The following is a 17,646-nucleotide window of genomic DNA, read 5'->3' as shown; positions in this document are numbered from 1 at the left end:
TTCACACATGATAGGCAAGCACTCTACCACTGAGCTATATGCCTAACTCTAGATCTTAGAAATTTATATCTGAAGAAGTGTTAAGACTTGGTAGAAATGTATAATATTATTATTTGGTTTCTACTTTATAGTAAAAAATGAATAGATGTTTTGTTCTTGGTGAAAAATGATAGTGTATCATCATATGATAAAATGTTGATCTTTGCTAGTAACTAAAGACAGGTGAATGAATAAAAACAATTCAGGGATAACATATCCCCATTAAACAACAAAACCGATAAAATCTGATTAGGACACATTTTGTAAGAAATGAATTCATGTGGGCTGGGGCTGTAGCTCAGTATTAGAGTGCTTGCCTAGCATGTGTGAGGCACTGGGTTTGATCCTCAGCAGTGCATAAAATAAGTAAAATAAAGGTATTGTGTCCATCAACAACAATAAAAAATATTTAGAAAAAAAATGGATTCATGAGAAATTGTGTATCAACCCTGTTTTTTTGGAGAATAGTGAAAGAATCTCTCTCAAGGGTTGAAAAGGTGTGTGTTTTGACCAAAAAATTTCTGCTGCCATAAGGAGACACTTTTTTATTAAATTCAAAATGTTGTCATTGTTTTTTAACAAAATCAATTATAAAAGTATAAAGAGAATTGAATAAACCTGCGTATGGTTGTTAAAAATAAAACTGTGGATTATGTAAAATGAAAGATCAGAATATGCGATGATGTTCCTTGCTGACTACTATGGCGAGTAACCTGTGTATGTGCACTGACATATAATAGAATTTTGAGTGATATAAAGGGTTAATTCAATTTTTAGAGCACTTGCTAGTGACCAGGAAGTCTGCCAGGTTCTTGGAGACAGAGAGAAAAAAAAAAGATGTAATCAAACATACATAGGTTGGTGCCCAATAATTTTTTGGTTGTAAGTGCTACAAAAATAAATAAATGGCTAGAATGTAGGAAGTGATTAATATGTGACAGGTACTATTTAAGTAATATATCTATATATAGACATAGACTTATCTATATATCTTGAGCAGTTACCCTGATATTCTGTGTGTATGAAACTGTCATCATTCTGCTACAGATGAGGACTCTAAGGTAAGAGAGGTCAGGTCCTGTGCCCAAGGACATATGGCTGTGGTACAGGTAGGCCTGGGTTCCGTGGGAGCTCCAAGGTGTAACAGGTAAACCAACCTGGAAGGAATGGAGATGTTTCCAGAGGAGGTCTCACCTAGTCTGTGTCTGACAGAACAGGAAGCAGGTAGAGGGGCCAGGGACTTCCCAACAAATGTATGGGGTGAGTAAAAGCAAAGAAATATGAAACAGCATGGTACTGTGAATGCAGGAAACCAGACTGTATTGCTGGAATAAAAAGTCTCAAAGAAAGAGTGGCAAAATTCAGATGAGGGCAGGAATCACATCAGTAGGGACCAACATGCTGTGCTGAAAACACTGGACTTGTTGAAATTGACATTAATGATAGAAGGCAGAATAACTAGCATTTATTGTTCATGCCCACGTGATAAATCCTGTTTGAGGTGCTCAACTTAGATTATTTCAATATATTTTCTTCTTCCTGTGAATTTTTCTTTATTATTAAGAAGTAGGGATCACAGAATATTTACTCAGACAAGGCTCTGTAGACATGCTGTCCTATTTCATGTTGACACTATTAAAGAGATGCTACCAGAATTAATATTACAAAGGAGTACTGTTTCCAATGATAAAGTGATGAGAATAATATCCTTGTATTATTTATATTAGATAGAAGCTTTATTAATATTATGTTGTTAACCTCAAAGTGGCAGAGCCAAATCCTACTCTATGATTCTGTTTTAAAGGAGAAATAAACAGAAGATAAATGGCAGTTATTTTAAAGATATTCTAAGAGAAATATAACTTCAAGATCAAATCCTGAGATTAATGAGCATTCATCCCAGGTCAAGGTCTCTACCCTTCAGAGCAGAGTGAGACCTGGCATCTGGTTGAAGACCACTGGCAGGACTGCGATCCTCGGTGGTGTTCATTATGCTATACTAATAAGGCAGATATATTTAATAGGCAGCATAGAATGATTTTTTTTTCAAATAAGGGAGTCATTCATTTATTTAACAAACACTTACTGTATGCTGAACTCTGTCCCAGGCCTTTCCAGGAGCTGAGGTTTCCTCATGAAAAAGGAAGTTCTTCACTGAAACAGTGTGGAGTTGTTAGGTAGCAAGAGGAAGGAATGCATTCCAGGCTGGGAGAACTCCAAACCTCTGCTGCAGAGCCTCTGAGCCCCACTGTGAAGGCTGGGTTTGGAGACATACAAGGAGCTCTCCATAGTGGAGGACAAAGTTGGAAAGAGGTGTGTGAGTCGGTGAGGCAGGATAGGTGCTCAGGGAATGGAGCTCGAAGGGCCTTTTATGCCAAATAGCAGGTTGAGTGGGATAGATCATGGTGAGATTGCATAATAGAAATATTACTCTGGGGACAGAGCAGAACCATGATGGAGGGCACAAGAGGGGCTGTGAGATGAGTGAAGAAATGATGATCATCAATGAAGGCCTGTTGCAGAGAAGAGTGGTTAGGTAAACATGCCAGAAAGCAAATGGAGAGGGTGTAAGAGGAATTGAGATTCTGTCCTGGGCTCCCCGTGGTGGTACCTATCACTAGGACGGATGCAGGAGGAGCAGGTTTGGGAGTTGAGATATAAATCCAGATAACATCAGTTCCAAAGTCACAGAGATGCAGTTCCTGTTCCCAGTGCTTTTTGGTGGGTGATTCAAGTCCACCTGATCCTCCGTGTAATGTAAAGGACTCACAGGACCCTTCACACTCCCTGGCCCACTTTCTGTTCCTCTCCAAGGAGCAAAAATGGAGTCCATTAAAAAAAAAATTATATATATATATATATATATATATAATTATACAACTTATAGAAGACTATACACATGTTGCTCAAGTAATATAATTTATCTTTTCTAGGTTTACTAGATCAGTAGTTCTCAAACTTGTACATTCAAGACCTCTTTATACTCTAAAAAAAGAGCTTTAGTTTATGCCAAATTGTACCTATTGATATTTACCACATTAGAAATTAAAACTGAGGAGTTTATAAAACAATTCATTTAAAAATAATATAAACATTAACATTAAACCTATTAAACATTGACCTCAATAGCTCGGTTTTTAAATAAAACATTCCCCACCCCACCCCCACCCCCGCAAATATTTAACTGCATAGATAGACAGCTATATTGATCTGTTCAAGAGAGGATTACTTGTAACTGCTTCTGCTTTCAGTCCCTGTAATCTCACATATCACTTACCTCTGGAAAACCTCAGTGAACCCTGGTGAGAGAATGAGAATGGAAAGCAAATCATAGCTTTTTATCAAATTATAAAAATAAGTTTAATCTCACAGATCTCTGGAAGAATCTTGTGGAGCCAGAGGCCCCCAGGCTGAAGTTTGAGAGCCATTGAACTAGTTCCATTAGGAGAGTGACATAGTCACAGTGTTACAGAATTTGGATGAGATTCTGGGCAGGCTCAAGTGGGTCCTCCAAGTCTGGCCACCTGCATTCCACTGACTGCAGCTGTGCCTTGGAGCAGCTCTCTGGGCCACAGTAACACCATCTGTGAAATGAAGTGGCAAGACCAGAACATGCCCAAGCACTCATCCTCCTCTCATATTGTGTGTTTATGCCTCTGCCTATAGTGGGTGCTCTGTATGTACTTTAAAAATAATGTATGAATAAACGAATAAGTAAATAATGCATGATATCATCAAAGGGACTTTTGCATTGACTGGAAAAATGTCCTAGAATTCAGGGGTCACAAATATAAATACCTGCATGCCAGGTATACTGAACAGGTGAAGCAAAACTGCAGGGAGCGGTAGGGGCCTATGGACTGGATGAATCATATTGAATTCAGATTTTTATTAGACATTATTTTAGACTGAAAGAGCAGGGTGGAGTTATTCTGTGGGCTGTGGATTGGGACTTCTGAACTAGATGGTTGTCTGGGTTCCTTCTGACATGAAGCAGAGTCTTAATTGTTCTGCTTCCCGAAATGCCAGGTGCCTCATGCTTCCTCTGTTCTCCCTCTCAGTCTAAACCTATTCATGGGAAAAGACCTAATAAACTCATCCATTGAAGGCAACTGCAACCAGTGAGACCAATGAGATACTTTAATTTTTACAGGGTAAGTTTTAAGTCAAAGTAGGGATGCTCTGATTGTGGAATTTAGGCATCAGTGATCAGACCAGACAGGAATCCTTGGCTGTGATCCAGAATCCATACCACATGTGTCTACCTGCCCACACCTGGGAGACAAGAGCTGAAGCCCTACCTACAAAGCCCTCTCTATAGAAGGGCTGGGTACTTTGATCATCTGTTGTGCTTCTCTTGGGAATCCATGTGCCTGGGAAGTGTCTGCTAAAACAGCTCCCACCTGGAGCTAGGACCTCCTTTCTAACAGAAATTCACTTCCTATAGCCACCCACACCTGGAAGTTGGCCACAGCTAACCAGCATCTCTGATGCCACCCAATAGGTTTCCCAAAGAGCTCTGCTACTCAGGTGGCATTTTTAAGAAGTGCTGAGATAAGAAACCTGGTATGTTCCCAGAAAACAGATGGGGGAGTCTGTAAGCCCCTTTCTGAGTGTGCTGCCCAGTCCCTCTGAATCCCACAGGCCTACGTCAGGAGGTGTACTAAGAGCAGCTCTATGGATCCATCGCTGGAAGAACATGGCCAGGTAGGAGAAAGGAGAGCTCCTCCTTCTCCTAAGAAGAAGGATCTAAATCTGGGTTGAATTCAGTTGATTAAGTCTAGGTAGTGTTGATTTACATTTATAGAGACATTTCTCTGAATTCTGGGACCTCAGACAAAAAAATAAAGAACTCTTTCTAACTCTTTAACACTTCTTCTCTGGTCACTAATGATAAAGGTTGAGATTTCTGTACTAGTATGAATTAATGAGATTAAAAGCAAGATCATTATAAAACAAGCTCTGAGGACCCAGGACTATCCATCTATTTAAAAGGGGGTATTGAGGAATTAAGTGGCTGCGACACGGTGGTATCCCACCAGCCAAGCCCAAGCCCGCACTGACCCCCGGGCTGAGTTCGAGATTGTTGGCGGGGACGGAAGCGGTACAGCCCCACCCCCCACAAGGGACACTCCACTAAGGTAACCAGCGGCCACCATCTTGGACAGCTGAAGTATCCACCCCCACTCTCCGACAGATTGCAACAACAAACAGGTGTGTGTCACCCAGCTCAGCCCCCATACATAGGGGGATTTCACTTAAAATCTCTCCTAGACTTTCAGGGGGAGGGACTATCAGAGTGAGCCTGCATAAAGACTAAAGGAGAGCTAGAGGCACCTGACCCCCAACCCCCCCCTCCCATCAGCGGCCAAAACAAAACCTGTCTAGCCAGCGCTGGGGGAGGGGCAAGCAGAAAAAATCAAAACCATAGAGTGCCGGGGATCCCAAAAGCTGTAAACTGCAAGCCCGCCGGCGACAGTTCACCCACTGCCCGCGTAACTGGGCGGTAGGAGAACGCCCTCCCGTTGGTGACGGATCACCTGCCCGCGGCCTGTGATACTGGGCGGCTGGAGTCTACCCGCCTGCCACGACCGGGAGCTGAAACCACACAGAGACAGTCCAGTCACACCCCCCCATTAGGGCACCCCGGCAAGGAGACTGGGGCCCGTCATAGCAGAGTAGTGTCGTCACTGGAGCTCGAACGTCGGAATTCCTTCCCAGCGGAATCCACGTTAGCAGTCATACTTCAACAACACAAAGGAGAGACATCAGAGTAATACAGAAACAAAACAAATCTATAGAGGAGAGCAGAAACACGACAATCAAAAAGAGCTGGAAAGTAACGTGGACAACATGAGAAAACAAGGGAAAAAAGGATTACAAACAATGCAAGACTACTCAATTCTACAGGAGGACATAGAAACTTCAGAAACAGGTATAGGGAAAGAACTCAAGGCATACCTAACTCGAATGGAAAGGAATATTAGAGAAGACATGAGACAGCAAGTCCAAGAAATAAAAATATATTTTGAAAATGAATTAAACAAACAAATTCAAATGGCAAAGAACGAGTTCTACCAGGAGATAGAGATATTAAAAAAAAATCAAACAATAATCCTAGAATTACAGGAAACTATAAACCAAATTAAAAACTCAAACGAGAACATTACAAATAGACTTGATCAAGTAGAAGTCAGAACATCAGATAATGAAGACAAGGTTTATCAACTTGAAAAGAATATAGTCAACACAGAAAAGATGCTTAATTCCCACGAGCAATCTATTCAAGAGATATGGGATGTCATAAAAAAACCAAATCTGAGAGTCATAGGGATAGAAGAAGGCACAGAGATTCAAACCAAAGGAATGGACAGCATATTAAATGAAATAATTCTAGAAAACTTCCCAGAGATGAAAGATGGAATGGATTGCCAAATCCTGGAAGCCTACAGGACCCCAAACATTCAAAACTATAATAGACCAACCCCAAGACATATAATTATGAAGATAGCCAACGTACAGAACAAGGAGAAAATATTAAAAGCTACGAGAGAAAAGAGGCAGATTACTTTCAGGGGTAAACCAATTAGGTTAACGACAGATTTCTCATCACAAACTTTGAAAGCGAGAAGATCCTGGAATAACGTATTTCAAACGCTGAAAAATAATGGATTCCAACCAAGAATACTATATCCAGCAAAATTGAGCTTCAAATTTGACAATGAAATTAAAATCTTTCACGATAAACAAAAGCTAAAAGAATTTGCAGCAAGAAAACCAGCTCTGCAAAGCATTTTGAACAAAACACTACAAGAAGAGGATGTGAAAAATAGTGCCCAAAACTAACAGCAGGAAGTATCTCAGTAAAGGGGGAGGAAAATAACCAAAAAGCAAAACTAACCAAACTAAAATAAATAAATAAAGAAGCATGACTGGAAATACAAATCATATCTCAATTGTAACCTTAAATGTTAATGGCCTAAACTCACCAATCAAGAGACATAGGCTAGTAAACTGGATCAAAAAAACAAATCCAACAATATGCTGCCTTCAGGAGACTCATATGATAGGAAAAGACATACACAGGCTGAAGGTAAAAGGTTGGGAAAAATCATACCACTCACATGGCCCTCGGAAGCAAGCAGGAGTGGCCATACTCATATCGAATAAAATCAACTTCAAACCTAAGTTAATCAAGAAGGACAAAGAAGGTCACTATATACCGTTAAAAGGAACCATCCACCAACAAGACATAACAATCATCAATTTGTATGCACCCAACAATGGAGCTGCAACGTTCATAAAACAAACTCTCCTCAAGTTCAAGAGTCAAATAGACCACAACACAATAATTATGGGTGACTTCAACACACCGCTCTCGCCATTAGACAGATCCTCTAGACAAAAACTGAATAAAGAAACTATAAAACTCAACAGCACAATCAATAATCTAGACTTAACTGACATATATAGAATATATCAACCATCATCAAGTGGATACACGTTCTTCTCAGCAGCACATGGATCCTACTCAAAGATAGACCATATATTATGCCATAAGACAACTCTTAGTAAATATAAAGGCGTGGAGATAATACCATGCACCATATCTGACCATAATGGAATGAAATTGGAAATCAATGATAAAAGAAGGAAGGAAAAATCCTACATCACATGGAAAATGAACAATATGTTATTGAATGATCAATGGGTTATAGAAGACATAAAGGAGGAGATGAAAAAATTCTTAGAGTCAAATGATAACACAGACACAACATACCGGAATTTATGGGACACAATGAAAGCAGTTTTAAGAGGGAAATTCATTTCTTGGAGTTCTTACCTCAAAAAAAGAAAAAACCAACAAATAAATGAACTCACACAACACCTCAAAAATCTAGAAAAGGAAGAGCAAAACAACAGCAAATGTAGTAGAAGACAAGAAATAATTAAAATTAGAGCAGAAATCAATGAAATTGAAACAAAAGAAACCATTGAAAAAATAGATAAAACTAAAAGTTGGTTCTTTGAAAAAATAAATAAGATAGACAAGCCCTTAGCCACGCTAACGAAAAGAAGAAGAGAGAGAACTCAAATTACTAACATACGGGATGAAAAAGGCAATATCACAACAGACACTACAGAAATACAGAAGATAATTAGAAAGTATTTTGAAACCCTATATTCCAATAAAATAGAAGATAACGAAGATATCGATAAATTTCTTAAGGCATATGAATTGCCCAGATTGAGACAGGAAGACACACACAATTTAAACAGACCAATAACAAAAGAAGAAATAGAAGAAGCCATCAAAAGACTACCAACTAAGAAAAGCCCTGGACCAGATGGGTATACAGCGGAGTTCTACAAAACCTTCAAAGAAGAATTAATACCAATACTTTTCAAGCTATTTCAAGAAATAGAAAAAGAAGGAGCGCTTCCAAATTCATTCTATGAGGCCAACATCACTTTGATCCCAAAACCAGACAAAGATACTTCAAAGAAAGAAAACTACAGACCAATATCTCTAATGAACTTGGATGCAAAAATTCTCAATAAAATTCTGGCGAATCGAATACAAAAACATATCAGAAAACTTGTGCACCATGATCAAGTAGGATTCATTCCTGGGATGCAAGGATGGTTCAATATACGGAAATCAATAAATGCTATCCACCACATCAATAGACTTAAAGACAAGAACCACATGATCATCTCGATGGATGCAGAAAAAGCATTTGACAAAGTACAGCATCCCTTTATGTTCAAAACACTAGAAAAACTAGGGATAACAGGAACTTACCTCAACATTGTAAAAGCTATCTATGCTAAGCCTCAGGCTAGCATCATTCTGAATGGAGAAAAATTGAAGGCATTCCCTCTAAAATCTGGAACAAGACAGGGATGCCCTCTATCACCACTTCTATTCAATTTAGTTCTCGAAGTACTAGCCAGAGCAATTAGACAGACAAAAGAAATTAAAGGCATAAAAATAGGAAAAGAAGAAATTAAACTATCGCTATTTGCGGATGACATGATAATATACTTAACAGACCCAAAAGAGTCTACAAAGAAGCTGCTAGAGTTAATAAATGAATTCAGCAAAGTGGCAGGTTATAAAATCAACACGCATAAATCAAAGGCATTCCTATATATCAGCAAAAAAACTTCTGAAATGGAAATAAGGAAAACCACTCCATTCACAATATCCTCAAAGAAAATAAGATACTTGGGTATCAACCTAACAAAAGAGGTGAAAGATTTATACAATGAAAACTACAGAACCCTAAAGAGAGAGATAGAAGAAGATCTCAGAAGATGGAAAAATGTACCCTGTTCATGGATAGGCAGAACTAACATCATCAAAATGGCGATATTACCCAAAGTTCTCTATAGGTTTAATGCGATGCCAATCAAAATACCAACGGCATTTCTTGTAGAAATAGACAAAGCAATCATGAAATTCATATGGAAAAACAAAAGACCCAGAATAGCAAAAGCAATTCTAAGCAGGAAGTGTGAATCTGGAGGTATAGCGATACCAGAGGTCAAACTGTACTACAAAGCAATAGTAACAAAAACAGCATGGTACTGGTACCAAAACAGGCGGGTGGACCAATGGTACAGAATAGAAGACACAGAGACTAATCCACAAAGTTACAACTGTCTTATATTTGATAAAGGGGCTAAAAGCATGCAATGGAGGAAGGATAGCATCTTCAACAAATGGTGCTGGGAAAATTGGAAATCCATATGCAACAAAATGAAATTGAATCCCTTTCTCTCGCCATCCACAAAAATTAACTCAAAATGGATCAGGGAGCTAGATATCAAATCAGAGACACTGCGTCTGATAGAAGAAAAAGTTGGCTACGATCTACAAATTGTGGGGTCGGGCTCCAAATTCCTTAATAGGACACCCATAGCCCAAGAGTTAACAACCAGAATAAACAAATGGGACTTACTTAAACTAAAAAGTTTTTTCTCAGCAAGAGAAACAATAAAAGAGGTAAATAGAGAGCCTACATCCTGGGAACAAATCTTTACCCCCCACACCTCCGATAGAGCCCTAATATCCAGAATGTACAAAGAACTCAAAAAATTAAACAATAAGATAACAAATAACCCAATTAACAAATGGGCCAAGGACCTCAACAGACACTTCTCAGAGGAGGACATACAATCAATCAACAAGTTCATGAAAAAATGCTCACCATCTCTAGCAATCAGAGAAATGCAAATCAAAACCACCCTAAGATACCATCTCACTCCAGTAAGATTGGCAGCCATTATGAAGTCAAACAACAACAAGTGTTGGCGGGGATGTGGGGAAAAAGGTACACTTGTACACTGCTGGTGGGGCTGCAAAATGGTGAGGCCAATTTGGAAAGCAGTATGGAGATTCCTGGGAAAGCTGGGAATGGAACCACCATTTGACCCAGCTATTGCACTTCTCGGACTATTCCCTGAGGACCTTAAAAGAGCGCACTATAGGGATACGGCTGCATCAATGATTATAGCGGCACAATTCACAATAACTAGACTGTGGAACCAACCTAGATGCCCTTCAATAGATGAATGGATAAAAAAAATGTGGCATCTATACACAATGGAATATTATGCAGCACTAAGAAATGACAAAATCATAGAATTTGCAGGGAAATGGATGGCATTAGAGCAGATTATGCTAAGTGAAGCTAGCCAAGCCCTAAAAAACAAATGCCAAATGTCTGCTTTGATATAAAGAGAACAACTAAGAACAGAACAGGAAGGAAGAGCATGTGGAAAAGACTACAGTAAACAAAGATGAATGGGGGGAGAGAAACGGAGAGAGAAGGGAAAGCATATGGAAATGGTAGGAGACCTTCAAGGATACATAAAATTATAAGAGGCTATGAGGGGCAAGGGGGAGGGAAAAAAAGGGAGAGAATTGAACAACAGCAGGGGAGATAGAGAGGGAAGATGGGAGGGGAGGGGAGGGGAGGGGGGATAGTAGGGGTTAGGAAAGGTAGCAGAATACAACAGACACTAATATGGCATTATGTAAAAATGTGAATATGTAACAGATGTGATTCTGCAATCTATATTTGGGGTGAAAATGGGAGTTCAAAACACAATTTGAGTCTAATGTATGAAAGATGATATATCATGAGCTATGTAATGCTTTAAATAATCAATAAAAAATTAAAACTTAAAAAAAAAAGGGGGTATTAAATTCACACACAAAAGAATTCCAACAAAAAATTCCAAGAGTTCTGTTGCAATGAAATGGAGGTAGTTATTTCTGAACTGTGAAAAATAGGAAGCCTCAAGAGCTCTTGGTGACAGGGTTTAGAACAAGGTATGACCACATGTGTGCACACAAGTTAAAACACAGCTGGTTGTGAGATTTGAGCTGAGAGCTAGCAAGTCATAGTTAATATATCAGAAGACTTTGAAGGATAACCCTGTCCCATAGAGGACTGAATGAATGCCTGACCTTTCCATCATATAAAGAGACTCTAGATCTTTCCAGTTCTTTATTTTATGTTTTCTCTTTGATAAGAAGCATATAGTCCTAATGGCTCCAGAAGTATTACCCATGAAATGCCATGGAAAATCTCATGTCTAGACCTTAGGGAGCAGGTTGGGCTTGCCACACCTGCCCTCTCCTCCTCTTAAACAACAACTCCAAGCCCTGGACCAGTGAGGAGAGCTGGATGGCTAGATGCCTGAACCCAGTCTTGCCATTAGGTCAAGACAATGAAGTCTCTGTGGCAAGCTGCAGCCCTTGGTGGGTCTCTTTCTCTGAGTGCCTCCCTCAAAGGAGTCCTTCTGGTGGAATTGTCTGGGCCTAGAAAGGTCAAGTGGGCAGGTTGCTCTAGCCCAGACAGGATGTCTAGATAGGCCTTGGTCTCCATTCTCGTTTTTTCCTTGGGGGAACTCTGCTCCTCTAGCTTGTGCACGGGGTTGACCAGGGGCTCTGCAGCTATATTATGGGCTTGGCTCAGGGTCTTCTAGGAGACATAGGTTGGTTTTGTAAGTGGATTGTTCTGATCAGCAGACATGATGTTCCTTTTATGGGGTTGTGTATGACTGGATTATCAGAGTGGTACTGATACTCAGATTTAAGGCTCCCTCTGGGTATATATGGGCCAGAGGAGGCCTTAACCTACCAGGATCCACATTTAAATATCAGTGGGGGCTGGGTGCAGTCCTGAAATTCCAGATACTTGGGAGGCTGAGGCAGGAGGATTTCAGCTTTGAGGTCAGTCTGGGAAGCTTAGCAAGACCCTGCCTCAAAATAAACACTAAAAGGGCTAGAGATGTAGCTCAGTAGTAGAGCACCCCTGAGTTCAATTTCTGTACCACAAAACAAAAACAAGAACAAAACAAAAGCAACTCCCTCCCTCTGTATGCTGTGTGTGTTTATGTGGAAGGAGGGGGAAGATGGGGAAAGGGAGCCAGTTCTCTCTGCTTTTCTTTTCCCTATATGCATAACTGAAGACTGGCTTTTTTTTAAAAAAAATGATTCATTTAACATTAGAATACATTTTGACATAATCACAAAAGCAAAGAATATATTTACTCTAATTCAGACCCTAGCACTTTCTTTCTCCTCCCCTTCTCCCTCACCTGATGCTCTCCCTTTACTCCACTGATCTTTCTGCAATTTACTAATCTTTTTTTTTAAATACAGTGTCTTGTGGATATACTTGATGTTGAGATTCACTATGCTCTATTCATGTATGTACATAGGAAACGTTTGGTCAGATTCATTCCACTATTCTTCCCTTATCCCATTTCTCTCTCCTTCCCCGTATTCCCCTTGTCTACTGATAGTTCCTCTATTTTGATGGAATTACCTCCCCAGTTTCTTCCCCTCCTTCCTTTATTCAAACCACCACCCCCTGCCCCTATTTTGGATTAGCTTCTATATATCAGAGAAGACATTTGACCTTTGACTTTTGGGGACTGGCTTATGTCAGTTAGCACGGTAGTTTCCAGTTCCATCCATTTACCAGCAAATGCCATGATTTAATTCTTTTTATGGCTGGATAATACTTAATTTTCTTTATCCATCCATCTATTGAAGGGCATCTAAGTTGATTCCATAGCTTGGCTATTCTGAATAGTGCTGTTAGAAACAATGATGTGGCTGTATCCCTGTAGTATGCTGATTTTAAATCTTTTAGATATATACCAAGGAATGAGACAGCTGGGTCATATGGTGGTTCCATTCCTAGTTTTTTGAGGAATCTCTATATTACTTTCCAGAGTAGTTGTGCTAATTTACACTCATACAGTCTGTGAGTGCACCTTTTCCCCCACATCCTCACCAACACTTATTATTATTTGTATTCTTGATACTTGATTGCCATTCTAATTGGAGTGAAATGAAATCTCAGTGTAGTTTTGATTTGCATTTCTTTAATTGCTGGAGATGTTAAACTTTTTTTCCATGTATTTTATGACCATTATATTTCTTCTTTTGAGAAATTACTTTTTAGTTCTTTTACCCATTTGTTGATTGGGCTATTGGGTTTTTTGGTGTTAGTTTTTTATTTTTAGTTCTTTGTATATTCTGGATATTAATGCCTTGAGGATCAAGTGGCAAAGATCTTTTTCCATTTTGTAGACTCTTCAGGCTTACACTCTTGTTTCCTTTGCTGTGCAGAAACTTTTAAATTTGATGCTATCCCACTTATTGTTTTTTCATTTTATTTATTACACTTTAATAGTCTTCGTAAGGAAGTAGATTTCTGGGCTATATGCTGGAATGTTGGGCCTACATTTTTTTTTCTAGAGATTGCAAAGTTTTGGGCCTAATTCCTTGGTTTTTGATCCACTTTGAGTTAACTTTTGTGCAGGGTGTGAGATAGGAGTCAAATTTTATTATTCTACATATGGATTTCCAGTTTGCCAAGCAACATTTGTTGAAAAGGCTGTCTTTTCTCCAACATATATTTTTGGTGCCTTAGTCTAATATCAGAAAACTGTGTTTATGTGGTTTTGTCTCTGTGTCTTCTATGCTATTCCACTGGTCTTTGTTTTATTTTGGTGCCAGTACCATGCTCATTGTGTTACTGTAGCTCTGTAGTATAATTTGAGGTCCAGTATTGTGAGGTTCCCCAGCATCATTCTTTTTGTTCAAGATTGCTTTAACTATTTGGGGTCTCTTATTTTTCCAAATGTATTTCAGAACTGCTTTTTATAGTTCTGTGAAGAATGTCATTGGTATTTTGATGGGTATTGCATTGCATACCCATCAAAATAGCACTTTTGGTAGAGTGATCACTTTGGCAATATTAATTCTGCCTATCCTAAAACATGGGTGGTCTTTCCATTTCCTAAGGCTTTCTTCAATTTCTTTCTTTAGTGTTCTATATTTTACATTGTAGAGGTAGTTCACCTCTTTTGTTAGATTGATTCCCAAGTATTTTTTGAGGTTATTATTGAATGGAATAGTTTTCCTAATTTCTTTTTCAGTCTATTAATTATTGGAGTATAGGAACTCAATTGATTTTTGTATGTTGATCTTGTATCCTGCCACTTTGCTGAATTCATTTATCAGCTTTAAAAGTCTACTGTGGAATTTTTTGTGTCTTCTAAATATAGGATCATGTCATCAGCAAACAGATAATTTGAGCTCTTTCCCCCCCTATTTATATACCTTTAATTTCTTTATCTTGCCTGGTTGCTTTGGCTAGAGTTTCAAGGACTATGTTGCATAGGAGTGGTAAAAGCTAGCATCCTTGTCTTGTTCCTATCTTTAGAGGAAATAATTTCAGTTTTTGTCTATTCAGTATAATGCTGACCTTGGGTTTGTCATATATAACATTTACAATGTTGAGATAATTTTCTCAATCCCTGGTTTTTCAAGTGTTTTAAGCATGAATGGATGCTATACTTTATCAAGTGTTTTTCTTGCATCTATTGAGATAATCATGTGATTTGTTTGTCTTTAAGTCGATTTATGTGGTGAATTACATTTATTGATTTCTTACAACCCTGGGTTGAATCCCACTTGATCATGATGCACTATTTTTAATGTGTTTTTGTATGTGTTTTCCAATATTTTATTAAGAATATTTGCATTTATATTCATTAAGTATATTGGCCTGAAGTTTTTCTTCCTTGATGTGTCTTTGTCCAGTTTTGGTATCAGGGTAATATTGGCTTCATAGAATGAATTTGGGAGAGTTCCCTCTTTTTGTTTTTTAAATAGAATCATTTGAGTAAGACTGGTATTAGCTCTTCTTTTAAGATCTGATAGAACTCAGTTTTCTGTATACTCTTGGTTCAATTTGGGTAGATCATATGTTGATAGAAATTTCTTCAAGATTTTCTAGCTTATTGAAGTATAAATTTTCAAAATAGTTTTTGATGATCCTTTGGATTTCAGTAGTGTCTGTGATATTTCCCTTTCATCTCTAATTTTGTTAATTTGAGGGTTCTCTTTATTTTGGTTAGTTTGACTCAGGGTTCATCAATCTTGTTTATACTTTCAAAAATCAACTCTTTGTTTTGTTGATCTTTTGTATTTTTTTAATTCTCAATTTCATTGATTTTGGCACTGAGCTTAATTATTTACTGTATTCTACTGAATTTTGTTGTTGGTTTATTCTTCTTTATCTAGGGCCTTGAGGTGTAATGTTAGATTATTTTTTAGTATCTTTTTATTTTTTTGGATGTATGAAATCAATACTCTAATCTTTCCTCCTAGAACTGTCTTATGGCTGGCTCTCTTGAGTCTTGGATACCAGAGTTTGCCTTAGGCATGTGGGATGTAGGATATCATCAGGAATTTCCCTAATGAGGATCAAACCATTGCTAAAAATGGACATTCCCACCAGAGAGGGAGTGGCCCATTAACTTTACTCACAAGGTGTCTCTCAGGGCTCTCTCTCTCTCTCTCTCTCTCTCTCTCTCTCGATAACAGTGGGTGGGGATTTTAGGGCTAAGACTTCTATATGCTTTATTCCACTCTATAAAATATAAATGTGCTTTAGAACACTGCTGGGTAACCTCCCCAAGCTCCTTGATACTCCCTGGGCAAGGTCCTGAGGTTCTCCCTAGACCATTCACTGAATGGTGAATTCACTGAATGTATCACAACATTTAATTAACATTTAAAATTTGTCTGTTGCTTACTATTTATTTCCTTCACTAGAAGGAAGGACTCTTTGAGGACAAGGCTGTCTGTCTCATTCCCAGAAGACCAGCCCAGTATTTGGCACAGGATGAGTTCAGCACAGAGCTTTCATTTGGTGGAGTGTCTGATCAGCTGTTTTCTTCAGTCTGTTCCTTTAAGATTCTTAGATTTTGTTTCTGTTTGAGGAAACCTCTTGAATACTACTAACATTTCTTTCCTTGAAAGCATCTCTGGACCTGGCATTGGCTTTCAGTTCCGTCCAATTCTGCTACTATCTATTGAGTGTGATTATCTGGAGTGTAGGCTTTGGGGTCAGACAGGAGAGTCTGTGGCTCAGCTATTTTCAGGGCATGTGACCTTGGGTAAGTTATTAACCTCCTGAAAACTGAGTGTATAATATCTCCCTTGCAGGGTATTTTGGTTGCGAGGGTAAAGGAGTTGACATATATAAAATAGTATACTACCTGACACACACTAAATGCCACAGTTGTTAATATTTATTTCCTGTATGCTTGGTTTCATGCTAACCACTGAAGATATGGAGATGAATAAGATGCCTTTTCAATCTCCTGGTCAAGATAAGAAGTATCCCAAGCACCAGCCCTGGGCATGAGGATGAAGTATGGTTGACTCTCAGATATCAGCTTGGAGTTGAGGCTTGCATGACATATAGCATTGTGGGAGCATGGGTGAGGCTAACTCCCCCCAAAGTGCAACCCCCCTTTTTGCACTTTTTGGGGGTTAAAAGGGTAAAAAATCTTGTTAAGAGCAAGAGTACAGAGCCTGGGGACCCACAGCTGAGAAAAGGAGGCTGAAGCAGCCCCTGAATTTCAGATTCTTTTAATAAAACTATTAGACTGCAGGTGAGGTAGGAAGCAGATATGGCAGGCTGGTGGGTCACGATTTTCAAGGAGTTTACAGTTCATAAGAGAGAGTAACATGGAAGTCATCAATAACATAAACAGGGATGAACCTGTGCCAAAGAGTGATTAACTACTGGGGAGGGGGAGGGAGGGTGTGGTGGGTGTGGCATTAACCAAGGAGAGAAAGAGCATAGGAGGATTTGGGAGGATGAAAAGGAATTGGTGTAGGTGGAAGGTGGGGTGGGAGGAGGGGTGGAACATAAAGTGAAGGAATGAAACAGAAAGTATGTTTGGGCGTTTGTAAGATTCTGTGATGATGAGAGTTTATCTGAATGGTTATTGAGGGTGTTGCTGGGCTGAAGGGGCATTTGCGCTCCTCCTTCAATAGATAGTTCTTGAACAGCCTGAGCCCATGTTTCTTTATAGAGGTGCGTCCCAGCAGTGATATGGAGCAGGCAACCATAGTCCCTGGTGCCCAGTCTCCCTCACTGGGTGGCCTGTTGGAATACTGACTTTGGAGATGCACAGAACTTCTTTGTTTATCAGTTTGGGGGCACTAAGAAAAATCACCAACCTTTCCAAACCGGAGCTTCTTCATCCATAAAA

Source organism: Spermophilus citellus, assembly GCF_964194105.1.
Source record: "Spermophilus citellus genome assembly, chromosome: 2".
NCBI lineage: Eukaryota > Metazoa > Chordata > Mammalia > Rodentia > Sciuridae > Spermophilus > Spermophilus citellus.
The sequence above is the reverse complement of the archived record's forward strand: the minus strand, read 5'-3'. Positions refer to the sequence as shown.